The sequence below is a fragment of the Macrobrachium rosenbergii genome, chromosome 55 (genome assembly GCF_040412425.1).
Source record: "Macrobrachium rosenbergii isolate ZJJX-2024 chromosome 55, ASM4041242v1, whole genome shotgun sequence".
Taxonomy (NCBI): Eukaryota; Metazoa; Arthropoda; class Malacostraca; order Decapoda; family Palaemonidae; genus Macrobrachium; species Macrobrachium rosenbergii.
Window position 1 is genome coordinate 53,280,330 of NC_089795.1, and position 21,397 is coordinate 53,301,726.

A 21,397-nucleotide genomic window follows, 5' to 3' on the forward strand; every position below is an offset into this window, starting at 1 on the left:
GGGAGGAGCATCACCCTAGAGGCCAGTAGGCCAATTGCAAACAAAAACTAAAAATGGAGGGAGCCACACTGGCAAAGAACCACCAGGAAGGAATTCAAGGCTAAAATCTATATATATGGCAAGAAAGCTCCAACTGGAAAGAACAGAAGGGCAAGCCTCATGTCGACATGGCTGACGGGGACACGTGGCACATCAAGAAGATCCCCATATTTTGTGAAATCTGAAGACCAAAACAATAAAAACAGATCAAAAACCCCACAGAAGATGGTACTTAACTTAGAGATGGAAAAGGTGCTCAAGCCATTGTAGAGTGATGTAAACAATCCAAAAGGAGTTAGCAACACAAAAGCTGACGTATCACGTGCTAGAAAATGGAATGAAGTAGGTGGCGCTGGTGTCGCCGTCTGGCGGAGGTGGTGAGTGTGGGAGCTGTAACGACTCCACGCTCTTTTCTGGGGTTTTGATAAGGAGAGATCTTTCGAGTATATTTCCCGTGGTAGTGGTATTTCACTCACCCTTCATTAACAGCGTCTTTTAAAAAGACGATCGACTGAGTGGCATGCTTTAGCTTTCTAAGCTCTTTTTCTCTGGTATATCTAGCATTGTTATACCTAGAATTCATTAACTGTAAATGGAATTTCACCGTGACAGGACTGGACTCGAAACTTATTTTATATTGAAAATACCATTTAAATATCTAACTTCCCTAGTAGTTACATATATATAGCTGATTGACACCATTGGTAGTGGGTTAGAGAACCAAAACACCGTTGGGAATTCATTATAATTACTAAACATACTAAATATTAGCTGTAAACATACTCTGGTTCTTTATGATAAGGAAGCTGGCTTCATAATTATCCTGCCTCATTCGCCTGCATTCCTTCAGAGACCCAGCGGCCCATCAGGGCTGTGAAAGTCTCTATGGGGCTGTCACACGGTCCTCAACATAGCATGACTAGCCACCACCCTTGCTATCCTGGCATAGCCATGGACAAAACTGAACTGACATGACCCACTAAAATCACTAAAATAGCACCTCCACCAAAACCTAACTTAGACTTTGCAACCCCAGACTGGAAGGTTGCAACAACATTCTGAACAACCTGTGAGTTCAAATCAAAGAAAAAGGCAAGGAGTATAATACAAAAAAAAAAAAAAGTTATAGGGTAAAGGCAGTAGGCCCTCTCCAGCTACAGCGCCAGGGAGGCAGCACGTCACGGACCAAGACAGCAATCCTCATATTGGGTCTGTACTTCTTTCAGGTAACAATCTGCGAAAGATAGATTTGCTTCGCCAAAAATCGTTCTTCCAAATCGATTTCATAGACCTGTTGTGTCTATAAGCCATCAGTTGCCACAGCTCTTACCCTCGTCGCTTTGACTTTTGAGATTGGAAAGCTTTCTCGTCATTCTTGGTGAGCTTCCTTAGTAAGTCCTTGATAAAGAACGCCAGTGCATTCTTTGATAGGTAATGAAAGTTTTCTTCACTGGCACCAGAGGTGATCTGTCTGACCTCTCATGTTTCTGGTCTTTGTAGATAAAATTTTGGGAGCCCCTAACTGGACAAAGGCCTCTCTCTTTTTCCTGTCCTACTAAATAGAGACAGCCCTGGTGTGGAAAAGATCTGGGCCATAGTTGAAAGGGTTCTCGTTTTTGGCAGAAAACCAAGTTAGTGAGCAGACTGCATTTCCCCATTGAAGCCTACTTTCTTGCTAAGGCTTGTAGTTCTCTACCCTCTTGGCTGTAGCCAAAGCGACCAGGAAAAGGTCTTCTTAGTGAGAATCCTTCCATGAAGCCTTGTCGAGGAAGTTCAAACCTATTCGAGTTAAAATTTTAGGACTACGTCCAAATTCCAGAGGGTCGGGTTGTCCTTCCTCTTTGTCTCAAGGACCTTATGAGATCCGTGAGGTCCTTGTCTCCACGACAAATCAATATTTTGTGGACGGAAGGCGAGCAAGCATGCTGCAGTATCCATGATGGTAGATACTGCTAGGTTTCCATGGATTTTCAAATGCAGAGAAAATCTGCCAGTTGAGTTAGAGAGGTATTGGAAGAGGAAATGTTGTTTTTCTGCCATTCCCTGATATCGTCCCACTTTGATTGGTACACCTTGGTGTGGACATTCTCCTCCTCTCATGATGGCTCTTGCAGCTTCCTTGAAAAACCCTTCGCTCTTGCCAGTTTCGATAGTCGGCAGTTAGGTTGAGGCGGAGATTTTGATGGTATCTCTCTATATGTGGCTGTCTGAGTAGATCGTTTCCGACAGGAGTATTACGATCTGGGGGTGTCTACTAGCCACTCCATCACCTCCGTGATCCATGGTCTCATGGGCCAAAATGGAGCTATCAGGGTCATGCGGGGCGTCGTTCGACTCTCTGAACTTCTTCATGACTCTGTCTAGGATCTTGAATGGAGGAGAAAAGCGTACATGTCTAGTCCCTCCCAATTCATGAGGAAGGCGTCACGCCACTGCTTCCTGGTCTGGGACACAGGCAGTAGACTGTAACCTCTTCCGTCTCTGTGTCCAAAGAGAGGTCTATTGACCAGTTTCTCCCCACAGATTCCAAAGCCTGTTGCACACATCGTGATGTAAGGTCCATTCTGTCGTGAGAACCTGTCTTCCCTGGATGAAAGATCCGGCTCTGCGTTCTTTCTCTCCCTCTATAGGCGGGTGATCAGTTAAGTTGTTCGTTTCTGCCTGGCAGGAGATCTTTGGCTGCCTAAAAGGGAAAAGAGCAGAGGTGCCACCCTGTTTCCTGATGCAGGCCAGCGCTGGTGTTGTCTGCGTTGACCTGTACAATCTTGTTCTGGACCTTCTCTGAAAGTGGACTGAGTGCAAGATGAAGCGGCCCACCAGTTCCTTGACATTTATGTGCCATTTCTTCTGATGGTTTTCCCATAGACTGAGATCTCGCCCCTTCCCCCAGCGTTACCCCATCCCATGTCCGATGCGTCTGAATACAACACTAGGTCGGGGTTCTTTTGTTGAAGTTAGAGGGCCTAATTGAAGATTTTTGGGAATTCGTTCCACCAACTCAAATGTTTTTGATTCCAGAGGATCCCGGAATCCCACGTCTCAGATCTTGGCCTCTTTTTCCAATAGCTTGACAGATGGAACTGAAGTGGACGTAGATGTAGTCTTCCCAGGGAGGCAATTGTTCATCGAGGAGAGGTCCCCAGCAGACTCATCCACTCCCTGCTTGAACAGGTCCATCTCCTAGAAAGAACTACCTTTTCTAAAGCAATCTAGAATGCGTTCCCGGGCTGAAAAGCCCGAAAAAACCACTGACTGAATCCTCATCCCCAGGTAGATGATGTCCTGTGTGAAGGCGTTAGCTGCGATTTGGCCAGATTTACTACAGACCTAATTGTTGCGTCATATTCATTGTAATTCTGTAGATCCTCCAGACACTTTTGCTTACGATCTGGCTCTGATTAATCTGTCCAGGTACATCAATCCGTATCCCTTTTAGATGTAACCAGTGAGCTACGTTCGATGCCACTCGAGAGAAAACGAAGAGGTGCTTAGTCCAAAACAAAGTGCTCTGAACTGATAGGTTGTCCCGAGATGCACAAGCCTCCAGATATTTTCTGTGGATTGGGTGAATTAGTGCGTGAAAATCTGGCGTCCTGTAGGTCTGTTGAAACCATCCAGTCTTCTGTTTGGTGCCTGCTAGGACTGACACCAGATGTCTCCACCTTGGAAAACGACTTTGCTTACGTGCTTGTTCAGTGGACTTCACGTCCCAGAACAGTCTCCAACCCCCGAGCTCTTGGTACCAGAAAAAGTCTGTTGTAAAAACCCTCTGGCCAGAGAGTCCTTTACCTCTTCTATTGCTGCTTTGATAGCATCTGGGTCACCTGTTCTTGAAGAGCTGCTGCTTTGCTCCCGAGTAGTAGCTGTCGGCTCTAGTTCTTGTGAAGAGGGCTTCCTTGGGAAGGAATCTTGTATCCTTCCTTCAAAACTTCGACTGTCCATACGTCCGCTCCCCCTTTGGCTCCACTCTTGCCAAGAGGTGGGATAACCTGGCTCCACTTGTGTCTGGAGGTTGTTGTGATCATTTCTTGGATTTGGGTTGCTGCTTGGGGTTCTTACGGTTGTCCTCCAGCAGCCATTCTCTGACTTCCTCTCGAAAGGGCTCTCCACGAAAGGGCTGACGTGGGAGGAGCTTCCTTGTCCTTCCTGGCTAAAAAAGTTTGCGGAAGAACTTTCCTAGCAGTCCTTGTGATCAGATCTTGCGTTGATTGTTGCATAAGGGCTGCTGATAAGTCCTTAACCAGCTCTGAAGGGAAGAGGCTGTTTAGATAGGAACATACAACAGTTCAGATTTCTGAGCTAAACCTCCAGATGACACGAAAACACAACATAAGCTCGTTTTCTTGATAGCACCTGCTGTGAAAGGGCAGAAAGTTAGGCCGACCCGTCCCTCACAGCTTTATCGAGACAGGCAATAAGGTGCATTTCACGCGTGTCATTCTTCTGATCTGAAACCTCTGCAAGAGCTGCAGAGTCAGTCCATCAAGCTGAAGACTTCCAATAGTTCTGAAGACGCCTTTCAGCAAATGATCCAACTCCGAGTGGACCACAGAACCTTGGCTTTAGTCATGGCTGTTCTCCGTGAAGAGTCAACGAGTCTGGAGGGCCCCTTGGGAGGGAGGCAGGACTCCCAAACCGAGAGCTTCCCCAGTCTGCATTACCACACGCTGGATCTAGAAGCCAATCTTGTCGGGGAAAGGAAAAAGTTGTCTTTCCTTGTTCCTTCTTCTTCAAAATCCAATCATTCAGTGTCGAAAGGCTCTCTTCACTGATTTGGCCAACACTGTCTTCTTGAATGAGGAAGACTCTGGGTCTACCCATCAAACATTAAGTAGGGAGGACTTGGAGTGCGGCCTGATGAAAATCGTTAGGAAATAAGTCCGCCAAAAGAGTAGAAGTCTTTTCAGATCAGCGGCGCATGAAGAGTTTCTTGAGTTTCCTCTTCCAAGATCTCTTCCAAAGGATCCAACTTCTTCCGATGTCGAACGAGAGGGGAACGTGTGAATCGTGCTGCTTATGTGGCGTCACGCGATCGCGTCAACTTGCTGCGAGGGAGCCGCGATCCTTTGTTCCTCCCGTCACCGTCGGTTTTGCGGGAAGCGTCTATGAGCGCTGCAACTTGCCGCGCGAGTTTGCGTCTTGCTGGCTGTTAGCCGTCTTGTTGTTCTGATTCTTACCCTCTTCTTGGGTCTGTTGACGTGCCGTTCCTTCTTTGTTTTCTTCTTGCCCGTCCTGCGACTTGTAAGAGTCAAAGAGACGCAAGGACTGCTGGACTTCCGACAAGAACTTTACTTTGAGGTGCCACTTGCTGCTGGGAAACAACTGGAGATGGCACTGCACTCAGCTTCCCAACTCGGAGACTCTAGCTGGGATCTTTTGATGAAGAGGTGGTGGCGCGGCTGCGACACGTCCATTCTGGGGGCGGGGGAGAAGCGTGAACTGAAGTCATGTATCGTCTTCTTCCTCCGAGGAGCTGTCGCCTACGCCTCTGTTTAGCGCAGAAACGCCGTCTTCTTCCGACAGGAATCTCTCTGGAGCTCCATTTGCTGCAAGAGGTTGTTGGAGCGGAAGAGAGGGACCTGCGTCTCTTGATAGGTCTAGACTCTTGTGACTGGCGCCAACCACGTCTGGGTCTTGTGTCATCCGAGGAAGACGCAACACGCCCTCATCTCGCCTTTCCTGCCGGCGAGGGAGCGCCCTGGGATGCGTCAACAGGATCGCTCGAGGGACGCGGCTCGTTGTTCAACGCCTCTCACCTCCCCTTAGCCTGTCGGGTTCCCTTCTCCCAGGGTTGGGGAGCATGGAAGAGGTCTGGGGCACAGGAGCGTGACAGACACGAACGGACGACCCTCCACTGCACTAACATCACGTTTTTTTGCAAACTATGCACCCCCACATCACTTCCCTATCCGAAGAAGGGATTGTACAGAAACTCCTATGGCCGAAATAGCAGCCATTATATCCTTTTAAAGATCGATTACTTACTCCCGACTCCGCAGGGAGGATCAGATACTATAGCCTTAGGGTTAGGATCAGAATATTAGTATCAGACTGGGTTAGAAAGGACTTGACTATCAGAAGACCTAGCTGAAAGGACACTGGAAGATCTAGCTCTCCTAATTCTGTCCTTTTCCAATCGCCTCACATAGCGATCATACTCTCTCCACTCTTTCTGGGACAAACTACACTCCTTGCATCTATCATCAAGTGCACACACATGATCTCTGCATTTCTTTAAATTGTGGGGATCAAGAGCAGCCTTGGGAAGCCGGTTCTTGCATCCCCTAACACACATTCTAACAACAGGTCAGCCATCTTGAAAGCAAGTACAAAAAGAACAATTAACAGTCAGAAACCGAACAGATAGGCTAACAATGAGAAACGAAAAATCCAGGAAGATCCAAAATCAGCGAAAGCCATCAACGAAAACCAAACCGTAATGGGTACTTCCACCAATTGTGGTAAAGCAAAACCAAAGTAGGCGATTTCCAACGTGTTGATAGAACGCGGCAGGGAATTTCTGAGGACAATTGGGAATGGTTCTAATTACCTGGTAGAGGGCGCTCAGGTATGGCCACCTGACCATCTATCGGCAGATTTAATGAGGCTACAGAGTTTTCACATTGACCTACTCAGGGCTACTCCATCCTGAAAGAAGTCAACTGAATAAATTTGTTGGGCTGACATGGTCTATAATTGACATCCAGCCTACTGCAACCTTCAGGGCTATGAAGAGGTAACTTTAGAACTCAGGTCATTCTCAACTCGCTTCAACTGCCTACTCCATCATCAACCTGATTTCTACATCTACTATCTGCAACTTCTGTGGTCTTTACAACATTACACTTATCTCCTTACAGTTACTACAATTGCTTTTGGAGACAAGCCCTGCCAGAGAATACACACCATCCAAGTGGGAAGAAGAGCCCCATTTCTGCCTTCCCTCTCTGCCTAATGACTTGGCAATTAAGCAAATGTGGGCCCTTTGACTGAAAAGACTTCTAAAATATGTAAGGTGTGTACAGAAAATCTAGACTGGAGCAACATAACTGCCGTTGAGGAGAGTAGGCCTGGGACACTGGCTGGCATAATAATTTAGGTAAAATGCTGACTTATGATGTGAAGCCATTCTAAGTACTGATGTTGAAGTGGAGGCAGAGTTTCCTACATTGAAAGAAACACCCTGGTGGCCATGGATATCAGCTTCTCACCACAGCTTCTTGAGTCCTAGAGATGCCAAGACAAAGAAGTAATCCGAGGGGTCAGCAACATATCCCTTGTTATATGGTATTAAGAATATTCGCTCCTATGCCACCTTTCCTGCAATAATTTAAAGTAAAAAGACTAAGTAATTAAAACCCCTTCTTGTCCAAAGTGCTGTAGGAAATCCCTAATTCCAGGTATGGACCTGACCAGAGGTAATCGTCGCCTGAGGCAGGAAAGCTGGTGGGCTGACCGCATGCATTCCACCATTTTGAAATTGGAACAATGCTGCCTGCAGTTTCCAAGTGGGCAGAGTGATCACAACGCCATCTAGGAAGAGAAAGTTGTAACTTCCAAAGCTATAAAGGGCCCTTGAGAGAGGAGCTATGCCTCAGAATTGCCAGCGCAGACACAGAGTACAGAGCTCCGTTTCTTGCTCCATTTAACTGCCAATGTGGGACACGTGGCGGGCAGTATCCAAAGTAACCCTTGATGTGAATTAACTCGATTGCCCCCCCTCCACTTTGCTGGTCCTCTTAAGAAGAGTACTTCAGCTCCTAGAGGAAGGTAAAATACCAGGTATTAAGGTTTTTCGTCAGCCACATTTGCTATTTTCCTCCCACTGTGTTCCTTTCTTTTCATAGTGCTATATAATTACAGTGAGACCTGTATTGCTTTATATTTTGTGCTGTTTAACTTGCAAAGCATTTACGAGAAGAGTAATGTAATCGTTTGGTGTTCGAGTCACTGGAATCGAGTTCAGTTTAGGCATCCTCTATGCAATTCCTCGATTCCCTCATTACAGTGCTAGTTTCCGGTTGAGTAACCGTGTTTCGATTACAGATTAGGAGTTTTCACTGTGGATCTGTGTATCATCTGTGTGTGTAGTGGCCCTCAATACTTCGTTTTCAACAACTTTGAAGCAGGCAACCCATTTGTATTCCCTTCTGGAAATTCCCTGTCATTTGCTCTCGCTTCATTACCCCAGAATTATGTTACCATTCTTCTGATGTGTTTTCTTTTGTAAATATAATGAATTAAGTTAAACCCCAGAGTTTATCTATTCACTTCCCCCTTGAAGTAGCAATTCAGGTGTATTTTTTTGTTTGTAATTTTAGCTGTCCCCAAGGCCAGAGTCCAAATTTTTGTGGTAATTAAGGTAAGTTGCACATCATCCTAGTATACCCCATTGATCACGACCCCAGCTTTAAAACTACATCAATGGTTTATGTTGGTTAGCAGGTACAAATAAGGGGAATGTGGACAATGAAGACTCTGAGTTCTTGCACTGCCAGGAAGGAGAGCACTAGCTCCCCCAAGAATCCACTCTTGTCAATTCAGGAGGGTAAGGCCTTCCCTGCAAAAACCTCTCATGTTTCCAATTCCACAGGTGACTCAAAAACAGGACAGTGAAATAGAGGCCAGTGCATTCTTTGCCATGACCTCCATTGTAAAGGAGAGGTGACTTGACTGAGAAAACCACCCCTGAACCAAGTAAAATAATTATTTGCTGGTCCTGCAAAGAAAACATATGGGGAGACCCCATGGGATGATCATAACAGCATTTAAGACTTTATCATTCTGTCCTACTTTGGCCGGAGAAGCTTCCTTCAGAGGTTGAAAGAGGCATTTGAGACTAAGATACCACATCCTAGTGCATAACAAAAGAAGTCTCATCCTAACAGGTGTAACTGTGCTAAGCTGGTTCCATATCAGAATCCTCCACCGAAAGAGCTTGATCCTGAGCAGAGTTGAAATTCTCAGTCTTGAAGGACCAAGGGACCAAATGGCAGTGTCACAGGATGAACACAAAGATGCTCTGCTAGCAATGATCCTGGGTAGCAGGGCTACACAGCTTATAAGCAGAGAAAGTCTCTTTTGTAGAGATGGCAAAGTCACCGGAGCAGCGAGCTAAGGACATAACCATGGAGTAGTGTAACAATTCACAGGCTTGATCTGCAAGGAAGGAGCTCATTGCAGATTTAGCAGGTTAGGAAAAGCACAGAATCCATCTTTGAGCTGCTTAAATCTCTATAATGGCAACCCAATCAGAAAGAACTCTGGAGATATGTCTATCCCTCAATGAGTGATCTTCACTATGTCAACAAAACCAAGAACATCTATCCCTGCCAGTGCCTGAAGGATGATGATTATTATTATTATCATTATTAATTATTATTATTATTATTATTATTATTATTATTATTATTACATATTATTATTATTATTATTATTATTATTATCAAAATAGTTTAACCAGACCACTGAGCTGATTATCAGCTCTGATGGGGCTGGCCCGAAGGATTGGAATGTAATGGAATATTAACACTAGGACCAATGAGGTCATTCAGTGCTTTGATGAATGAAAATGAAATTCAAAAATATATAAATATAAAAAGCTCTTTTACAGGTATGCACATATACATTAAATACACTTATACATTTACATACACATAATAAAAAAATGTTCACAATGATAAAAATCAGGATAATTTTGATCAGATTTTTAAAATTTGTATCTTTTAAAAAGCACTTAGATGACTTGCCCTTCTACTTTCATTAAGTCATTTGTTATTCTGGATGGACCTTGTGCTTTTCCATCTTTCATCTTTCTGAGAGCCCTGTCAAACTCTTTTGCCATTACTGCCTCTATCATAACAGTATCTCTACTTTAAATTTCATGTTTCCATTTTGATTTTTTATATACTTTGCTCCTTTTCTAATTTTCCCAACTTCCTTGGACACTATGACCTGAAAACTTTCTCTTCCACCCCCATTCCCCTGTTGTGCTGGAATTCTCATTCCATCCATCCAAAATCTTTGCCATCAGCCGTATGTATTACTACTCTTTTCTCTGAATACATCTCTACCCTCCCCTGCCTGTCTTCTGCCAGAGCTAGAAGGCTCTCTTCTTTGCTGTAATTGCCCTTCTCAAATCTTAATTCCAACAGCAACTCTCACTCTATCTAACTATAACTCTCCCCAAAGTCACACTGCATGCTTCTGATTCCCTCTGTAGCCTTATTATAGTGATCTTGACATTCCTATCTTACTTTATTTTTCACTTTTCAATGTTTGTATACTTTAAATTGTCTTTCCAACCATCATCTTGCTGTACAATTTGATTGTAGTAATCTGTTGTTAGGCATGCCTCACCCAGTATAAATAAATCATATTCCCCATTTACACCCCTTACTGAAGCATCTAAAATGAACATTTGGTTTTAATTTTTCAATTAACTTGATTATCTATAGCAAAAATTAATTTGAATCAAATTTAATTAGACTGTTATAGTTTATATCAAGCTTATGGTCTAAAAAGTCATTACCCATTTAGATCCCCATTTTATGGGGAATATTTCAACTACATAATGTATATATAATAAGGAGATTTTTGCTCACCCTGGCAGTAGATACAGTATATAAAATGTTCTCCAACCATAACTGGAGTGTTTGAACTTTCTATGCAACAATCTATTTCCTGTGTCAATTGGCTGAACTTTCTGTGCTATAATGTTCCTGTGTCAATTTGCATCTTTCTGTAAATTTTTATTATTGGTCCATTTTTATGAATGTTTCTAATGTGATTTTGTATTTTCTGAAGCCTTACATGTCTCTGAATTTAAGCAACCGCTTAAATTAGGTAAACGAGCAATATATACTAGAAATATGTTTTCTCGCCTTGGTAGTAAAATATTAACCTTATACAGTACTGTATGTCATTCTATGACCACTTATCCAAAATATATGAGGTACAACAGGTAGCTGGTAAAATCCTGGCTCTTACCTGAAGTATGTGAGAAATGACAGTCCGCTGATCTTGTGAAGTGTCATTATGTGTATTTGGCGAGTCTGGGTGACAGATCTGATGTAGTAACCGTTGAGCCTGCAAATCAAATACCAACATGTGATGAGTTACACCTGCAATCTTACACTACTTTAGAAAATGAAAAGACTGGTTATTACACATTTACCATAAACATTAAAAATGACAAAAAAATGACAAATTTTTAAAGTAAGTTGTAATTTTCCTAACATACAAACCTGAGGTCTTTACATAAATCGTTCTTGCCCTGAAATCTACTACATTTTTGTTCCAGTGCCAAACCTTTCGCCCTGTAAGTCAGTCACCTAAAAGTCAGACACCTTGCTCAGCCTCAGGATAACCCCTGTTGCCATCAAATCTTTAATTATTCCAACACTTGCAAGTCCCAGTGTAGGGTCACTCACAGGTATGAATTGGAGTAGTGGTGTCTCTTCAATTCTACTTGCTACATGGGATGCTGTCTTTACACGAGCACATCAATGTCCAATACAGTAAGGATTTATATTCCTTTCCTTGGGTATTGTATTGGAAGGTGTATGAAGGAGGCGCTAAATGCTGTACAGTAAAATCAATCAAATTTTAGTCTTAGTTTCAGTACTCAACAGCCCACTGATATGAATAGTACTTATGGCTGCTTACAATACTGCGCAAAACACAGAAAATGGGTGTATTGGAAAACATAAATATGGGGCAACCTAGTATAATAACGAAACATAGTGCTCAGGACTGCTCGTGTGTGATACGCAGCTTGGGTAGGCTAGCCTATTGAGACAAAGTTCTTCAATGAGATATTTTACTTGCGAAAGTGTCTTTATATATTTTTGTTAATTTGTGTAAAATATGTTCATCATAAACACTTATTGTGTATTGCAATGATGCATACTACATATTTCTTTGGATTCTGTGTTTTATTAAGTTAGTGAAGGACTGAGCATGTCAGCCAAGATTAGGCTTTGATTTTGGGATCACCTAGCCTAGGCTACAATATTTACACACCACACTCCACATTTTGGATATTTACACATCTGCTAGGACTTAATAGTAATGACTGTCCAGGGATTTCTGTATTATGCTCTTGCCACTTATGTCTGCATATCACTACCCAAAGAAGCTATTGCTTTTCACAGTATTAAAAACACAACCAAGAACCAAGATTTTAGATTTGAAATAAAATTGCAATTCATAAGGAACATTGTTAGCACTTGGCATCTGACACTTCTCTTGGCTCTACAAAACCAGATTCTCAATCAATCGAGCAAGGCTACAATACCATACTCACAGTATTGTAAGGTTAAGCACATGGAATATTAAAAATAATGTTAAATTCAAGACACTTAAAATGCACATTAGTCTGAAAGTATGAACAACATGGCACAAACCTGTCGGGGTGTGAGTGTACTATCAAGTAGATTCTCAGCACTACACAGCTCCTCTGGAATTTTCAAACATCGTTCTCTCACCCATTCCTGAGAACATATTTGCCGCAATGCATACCGGGCAAAGTCAGCTAGCGATGCTTTATCAGCATCTTTTCTGTAAGAAAGAACAAAAAATTTTTACATGAAAACATTCCAAAATGTGATACAAAAACTACTAGATACTGCAAAACCCTCAATAACACCACTGCAACGTGTTCGGCACCATACTGTGTGCTGGATATGAGAGAAAAAAAGTTTACTTTTTTTCTTTTTAAGTGTATTTATTCAATACATTTTGCTCCAGACATGGGTTAACAAGGTAGATAATTACTTTTTTATTCATGTTTTCAGTTTAAAGTGTGATGGTTGCTGTTCATAAGCATATTTAGTGTTTACAGTTATGCAGTATTGACAAGATAGGATGAGGAATGGTGCAGATAGATGGAAAAACATATCGGAACTATGAGATCAACAGGTTGGAAAACAAGATATCCTGACACTAAAAGAAATAGTACCCTCTTAAAAGATTAGAGATGGGGTCTGCAACCCCTGGCCCATGAGGGATTCCAGTCCAGCATGCCAACTTAACACCTGGACACTAATTATCAAACAGTTGTTACCTAGTTTAAGGCATTAAGCGATCCTTATAGCACATTGAATATCACAGCCCTCCTCTGAGACGCTGCATAGCTGTCTGGCCTGCTCTCTCAAAATGGTTGCCGACCACTGGATTAGAGGAATCAACACTACTAAAAATCACAGATATGAATACAGTATATTTAAAAGATGTGGCATTTTTCCATATCTCACTTTCCCTTCATTTTATTCCTCTTTACAGGACAACATCACGCAACTAACACTCATATATTAGAAAAAGGTGGAACTCAACTGTTCTCTGTATAAATTTTTCTTTCCTGACCCAGTTTCTAACCTTCTGTCCCAGGCTCCCCTTGACTAAAGTCCATAAAATTATCCAGTTGGGATGAATTCCGAACTGGTTGGAATACTTTCATATTCTAGTATAATGAATAATGCACAAATCAACAGTGAATTTAGGCTTGTGAGTTGGGTATGGTGCCATTATTCATTAAACTACGATTGATGATTTGCCAGAATTTTCATTCAATAACCTACACAGCAGACCACTGGCAGTCTTTAAATACACCTTAACATTAACTAACGAGCAGAATAATCTAAATTTGAATTGGTGGGAAATATTTCTCTTTAAACTTTAGTGTAATAGGAAGTGCCATATCACCTATAATAATCCATTTATATACAGTATAGAATTTTTTGAAAGCAAAATATTAACCCTTAATGGACAGATCCCCTCAATAGAGGATTAAAACAGGTTTTGGGTGGTGGACAGGTCCCCTCCGAGGAGTATTAATATTACGCACCATACGATTTGGCTGTATCAAGCGGAAAAGAGTTTCCACTACTTCAATGGCCCATAAATGAATTGTGGCAACTAAAGAATTCACCTCAACTCAGTCATGGGCAACTCATGGAATTTAGTATTGTTCTTGCCTTGAAGGGTGCATGTCTTGCTCCTTTCTCTCCCATGACGTCTTTTTATTTTTACGATAGGATGTCAGTTATAATTGTAATTTTGCAAAGAAATATTAGAAAAAACATATAAATCCAAAAAAAGTTACTGCATTTCCCAATCTCAGTAAATTTACGTAAATATTTTACAACAAATATCCTCAGACTTTGTTACTGATTTTATTTCTTATCTGTTATGATATTGTGTGAGCTGTAACTATAATTTTACAAAATAAAATAAAATAAATTATTAGAAAAAACATGTATAACTTCGTAAAATTTATGAGTGTTTTGTGAAAGAGGCACCATACAGGGTTGTAAAGTCATTTTCAACTTCCCGTGAAAGGTGGGGGAAATTTTTTAGAATTTTTTTTCTAATACCATGTGCATTTGCACATTTTCTGCTATCCACTGATGTGTTTTTTCTTAAATTGGCCAACCCTCAAGTTTGCCCAGTCTGGGGGGGGTTGCATGATATACAATTTGTCTGTCCCTTAATGCTTAAGCAATATTGTTGATATGCAAGATATATTTATTTTATTTGCTGCTTTATTTATTTATTAACTTAGTTATTTGTTTGCTGTTTCCTAGCTACTATTAAAGTTTTACAGAAAGTTTCCAAAGTTTTCTTGTGTACTGTGTTTCAGTATTGCCAATATTTGCTATATTTAGCAAGTTGTTTTCATGAATACGTGCACTGATTTTTTTTATGATGCTTTACTAATGTAATTCGTCTTTCAAGTTTTGTAATTATATCCGTTTGCCTGCTGTATTATTTTTGAGGGGTGCAGTGCCAGCAAAAGTAGCGTTTTTTGCTCTGTTTCTCGCCGAGTTTGAGTTACTAACTGCTCTGTGTATAAAACAAAATAAAACAAAACAGAATCTAGTATGGGCCACATTTCTCTACACAAGAGGTAAGACATATATAGAGAGAGAGAGAGAGAGAGAGAGAGAGAGATATTTTCTGTACCTAAGCAGATAGGAGCAGCATACATGAAAAATAAAACAGGTTTTTTGAGGATTACAGCTGTGATATTTGTGGACAGTGACTAGTAATAAAGACAGTGAATCTAAGAGCCAGTGTTATCCTTACACACCCTAAAGCTGGCCAATGGGAGGTACAACTTACTGTGCAGTGTCCTACCTATACAGTACTGTGCCACTGCTGTTGGGGTCTGTGACAGTGTAGGACCTTGGGATGCAATGAAATAATTCCAGAAAAGAAATATGATGATGGTGATGATGATGGTAATGAAAATGATGACAGCAGTACCAACATAATTTTTAACCATTTCAAGGTATCTGTCAAGAGCTTGGAATAGTTACAAAGAGGGTCAGGTGACATTTAGGGACCTTTCACAGAATGGAAATAATTCTAAAAAGATAAAAGATCACTTGTGTACTAGTGTTAAATCTTAATGATAAAAACTGTCTGGCCAGTTTCCTCTCTTTGAGTTCAGCATTATGACAGCTAAAAATTTTACTGTACAGGTCTAGTTGAGCTACCTATTATATAATTATTATTATTCCCTCTATAAAAATATTTTTGTTCCTAAATGTACATACACACTGGACAAAGAATGGTTCCTGTTACATAAAAGATAAAATTGTATGACCTGTGTCAACAACAACTTCATGAGAGAATACTATCAGAATGCCAGTTAAATATAAATATTTTTACAAGTCCAAACACACATCAGTTCTTTCTAAAATAAACATAGCATAGCCTATCTAGATTTACATAAAAAATGAAAAAAACTTTACCCCATCATATCTGAGTCATTAGAGCCACTGCCCATGTCAGATGTTCCAAGGATGTCAGAAATAGATGCTTGGCTCTTGCTCTGGCCACTCAAGACATCACTAACAATCAACATAGCCTGGAAAAAAGTAAAAAAATTACAAAACTACTAAATAAAGATTTTAATCTCTCACTCCGTACTGAAACACAATACCAAATTTTGATATCAATCATTTCCACTTTTTCAATAGACTGAAGATGGATACTGAGATGTTCCTTAGAAAAGTGCAGTACTTACGGGAATACTTAGAGCAAAAAGAATTTTGCCAAACTGCATTTATACATGAGTGCTACACATCTTGTTTCTTTGGATTCAATACATTTTGTTGGTTTAGTATGAGCTCACATAGGGTAAGCTTACGTTTGGGGCATACTAGCACAGGCTAGAAGTTGGCATTCATACAGTTACACTTTAAGAGTTGCAGTTACATAGAGGGATTACTTAAAATGCTGGTATGCCAATTTAAAACCTCTCTCCTTCTTAAATTAAGAACGTTAAAACTGACCAGGATGACCAGTGCTGATATTGGTAAAGCTTTAAACTACTTTTATATAATACATTCACATTTATGTAGAAAATGAACCTGCTCACATATGTAACAATCATTCTACCATTAAACCTTACCTTTAAAACTGCTAAGACTGGAGTAAGAGTAATAAAAGTGTGAGCTGCTGCTAAAAGATGACGGTCACAACTCAAACGAATACTGCGTTGCGACATGCTTGTCGGTACACTTTGCGATGATCCTGAGACACAAGAGATACACATTACATCAAAATCATATCCTTTAAAATGCACACAATGACAATAAAGCAAAAACTAAAAATAAAACACATGTAACTTTCTGATCTTGGAAGTTTGCTTTCTATAAACAAAAAACAAAGCAATTTGTTTCCACTAAGAATAAATGACCATGATTCATAGGCACAAAAATAATTCAATCATTATAACCATTATCAAATATCTGCACAAGTGTGTGCATCATTTAGATTAGTTCAAACTCCGCTATAAAGCTAACATATTTACCTCTGCACAGTGAAAAATCCTTTACATTAAAATTTTTATTCTAATTACAAAATCATCACAATCTTTTACACAAATACATTACTGACCAGCAGAATACTGAGAAGGATGTGGCGTGTCAACACTTTTGAAAATTCGTAACAACAAATGGCATGTCAGACGAGCACCAGGCTCTGCCTCTGGGTTTCCTTCACCTGGGGAAAAAAATATCTTGCAGTCTTTCAGGGGCTATATAAATGAAAATACAAATGAAATTTGCTACAAGAACACCACAAATGTGACACCAATGAGACCTGAGGAATCCTGGCTTAGAGAAAATCCCCAGTTACATAAAGATTACTTCTAAATAATAACAACAGGTATTTCCCCATTTATGATGGGGTTAGGTTATAAAAACCCCATCTTTTTGAAAAAAAACATAAAATAAAATTAGCATAGCCTACAATAGGGTATACAGAATAATCTATACATACACAATAGCCTAGTCTACATTATACCCACAGCCTACAATGGTTCTGTGACCATTAATGTATTTTTATACAGCAACTTCCTTATCAGTTGTTGCCATAATGTATTATCATATACGAGATGAAAATGTGTAGGCTATGTGTGAACTGTAGACCTAGGCTAGTCCAGGTGTTACACTCATAGCATCCATTTGCAAAAGTTAAATAGGCTATTAGAGCTGTATTTAAGATAAAGGTAATAGTAATGAAATTATTTTACTTACAAAATCCATTTACAGTCATACCCGGAACTCACACAAGGTTAGGTTTCAGAACCCCTTGCGCAGGGTGAATTTTCGCGCAAGTTTGGCGCGGTCTCTAAAAATGCAAACAAATGCTTATTTCTAACGTTTAAACACTAAATATGACCCTGATCATTCTCCCAAGTTATTAAGCTAACTTTTGAATGAAGTTAAAGTTACTGTAATTTCATTTAAAAGTTAGCTTAATACTCTACCCTTAAAAAGAGAAATAAATGGTTGACATAAAAATAGAGAGTTGGAAGAGAATTTCTGTCTCTCTCCCCTTCCGACTGATCTATTTTTAGAAGTCTTCTCAACCTCTTCTTAATAACTTCTTTATTCTGCGTCTCTTTCTCTTTGTTCTGAAATGCTTTTTCAAGAACAAACAATGTTTTTTATTTTGACTAATACAACTTAGTTATTATGTCTACATTTTAGAATGTATTTGCCACACTAGCGCATTTACACTTCCTAAACGGTACAGGTAAAATTAGATTAATTTAAACTATCTACTGTACCTGTACAGGTAAAGACTACAGAGAAATAAGTTGTGAAAATATGTGAGCTAACTATGAGAGAGAGAGAGAGAGAGAGAGAGAGAGAGAGAGAGAGAGATATTGTCCTTACTTGAAATATCAAGTTAAATTATTTATGAGAGAGAGAGAGAGAGAGAGAGAGAGAGAGGTTATTCTTACGTTAGCTATCAAAAGATGGAAATTCAGTATTAAACTAATTTTTAAATGAAATTAAAGTTACTGTAATTTCATTTAAAAGATAGTTTATTACATTACCCTTAAAAACAGAAACAAATGGTTGACATACAAATACATGAGAGTGTGAAGATTAGTAATCTATTTCTCTCTCTCCCCAGTCCACCGATCTATTTTTAGAAGTCTTCTCAACCTCGTTTTTAAAAACTTCTTTATTCTGTCTCTTTCTCTTTGTTCTGAAATGCTCTATGTTTTAGAACGGCGCACTTACAGTTTGTAAATGGTACAGGTAAAATTAGATCAATATAAAATGATCTACTGTACAGTTAGAGACTTAAGAGACATACAGAGAAACAGTATTACGTAGGTTGTGCTAACTACGAATGGAAGAGAGAGAGAGAGAGAGAGATAACAGTTGTCCTTACTTAAGAGAGTGAAATTTTTTATGAATTATTACTGAGAGAGAGAGAGAGAGAGAGAGAGAGAGAGAGAGAGAGAGAGAGAGAGAGAGAGAGAGAGAGAGAATTATGTAAGAAACCTCTGACCCGCTAATCAGCAACACTCCCCCTCTTGTCATGTTAAATCAACATGTCTGACAGCTTTGCCTTTGAGCTTCTTACAAAAGATAAGGGAAAGATATTTGTTTGTTTAAAATAGGTATCACATGAATTTTGTAATAACAGTTTTATTATTATTATTATTATTATTATTATTATTATTATTTGAAAATTAGTACTTATTATTAGGTAAAAAATTTATTCATCATACAAAACAAATAAACATATCGTGTACCATAAAAATTCTCTCATCTCAGTAAGGATTTTATTACTTTTATTATTTAATGTCATTTAATTTACATATAAAAGCTTGAAAACTTATGAATTACATAGAAAATTAAACATAAACACTTCTGCAGGGCTCCTGAGTATTCACAAATGTTTGTGTGTCTGTGAAAAACTCTATGTATGACAACTGCTTAGATTCCAATGAAAAGTTCGCATGTCTGTGAATTCACACAACTCGAATCATGCAAGTTCGGGATATTACTGCAAGGGGAAGCTACTAGTGGTGATGAGAAAGCAGCAAGTGAATTTACTGTGATAAAAAGGGGTTGCCCTTTAAGGCATTGCTAGTGCTGGACATTACCCCTGGTCACCCTGCCCATGTGCACGACTTTCACCTTAATGTCAAGGAAGTTTTCCTCCCACCTAATACCATTTCCCTTTTACAGCCTATGGACTAAGATGTCATTGTCTCTTTCAAGGCCTACTACCTCAGAAGGACATGTGCTATAGCTTTGAGGGCAACTGATAAAGACAAGAACTTGTTTAAAGGACTTTTGGAAATCTTACAACATTCTTGCTGCTGTAAGAAATAATTCTTGGGATAAAGTTAAGCAGACGGACTTTGTGTATGACGTCTCTGGCTTTGAGGAGTCAGTTGAGGCTGTCACCAAGAATGTTCTTGAACTAAGCAAGCAGTCTGATTTGGAGGTGGAGGCTGATGATGTCACAGAGCTGCTGGCATCTAACGGAAAAGAATTATCTGCTGAGGACCTCATTCAACAAGAGATTTACAACCAAGGAGTTAGCAGATGGTTTTGCCCTGATAGAGGAGGGATTAGCAAAGTTTGAGGCTCAGGACCTCAAAACTGCCTGGTACACTAAGGTTGCCAGAGGGGTCATGGATTTCCTGCAGTGTTACATGGAGACTTGGGAGGAGAAGAGGAAGGTATCCTTCCAGCTTAGCTTGGAACACTTTTTTAAGAAGGAAGACAGGCCTGCAAGAGATCCAGTGGCCTCTACCTCACATGCCTCTCCAGACTCAGCAGCCCCAGTGGTATCTCCAGCACCTTCTGCAGGTTCTGCAGAACTAGGCTCACCTGCCCCAGTATCTCCAGCATCTTCTGCAGAACTAGATGACCCTGGCCCAGTATCTCCAGCACCTTCTGCAGGTTCTGCCTCTCCAGACTCACCTGCCCCAGTATCTCCAGCACCTTCTGCAGGTTCTGCTTCTCCAGACTCACCTGCCCCAGTATCTCCAGCACCTTCCTCCAGCCAGTAGCCTAGTCAAGCCTGTCTCAACGCACTTTGCAATGCCCAGGATGCAAGCCAACCAAGGTAAATGTAAATGTAAGGAATAGTTTCTTTTTATTTACTGTACAGTAAATATAAGGATAATATTTACCCTTGTACTGTATGTATGTGCTTAGGAACTGTTTTCTCTTTCATTTATATTTTTATTTTTACTGATTCATGGCATTATGTCTGCTTAAATTCTGACTTGCGGACAAAATAGGATTACGTCCTTGCCATAGGAACGGATCTCGGACGTAAACTGAGACCATACTGTATAAAGCAACACAGCAGGAGTTGAAAAGGCATTTAAAAGAACCTTTAGTGCCACCTGAACTATATCATGTAAAGCACTCTGTAAGTGGTATCACATGGGAGGTCCTGGATGAATGGATAACCTTCTTTGGGTGGAATGTTGGTGGTTAACAATCAGGGGACAAATAACAGGACAGAATTGGAGTGAAGACAATGCTTAAAATGCAAGTGACAAAGAATTCAAGGTTAGTTAAGATTACAGCTGCCACTTACTGGCATATCAGTCACCTGACATTAGAACAGAGAGCCAAGCTAGATAGCTCAAATAATCATTCAAATCTATAGCATTTCACCAAGTACCACTGAAATAATTATACAAAAGGTACAAATTCTGACTGGTTTCACTATATTAAACATGTTCAAAAGGACTGATACACAGTAAAAGAAACTGACTTCATATAAGACTGGGTGACAGTACAAATGAAGATGCAGTCAACTGAAAAATGTTAACAGCAAGGAAGATGAGAATAAGCCCTCACCTCATTTAAAGAAATAATTCTATTAGGGAATTATGCCAACACTGTATAAATATAGTTTAATCATTTTGGCCCAGAGGCTGAGTGACTGAGAACAAAGACAATGAGAAAGAGCTGTATCCATACTTTTATTAAATCCCAAAACTAGCAGTACACTACAAGCAATAATTGTCCCTTATTTTATTCACAATACATATGAAGTTGTAAATATCCAT

General features: G+C 40.1%; 1 pseudogene; it reads right to left on the bottom strand.

Moving 5' to 3' along the window:
• LOC136835260 (mediator of RNA polymerase II transcription subunit 12-like protein) overlaps nt 1-21,397 on the bottom strand; it is a 195,010-nt pseudogene that overhangs the window by 61,281 nt on the left and 112,332 nt on the right.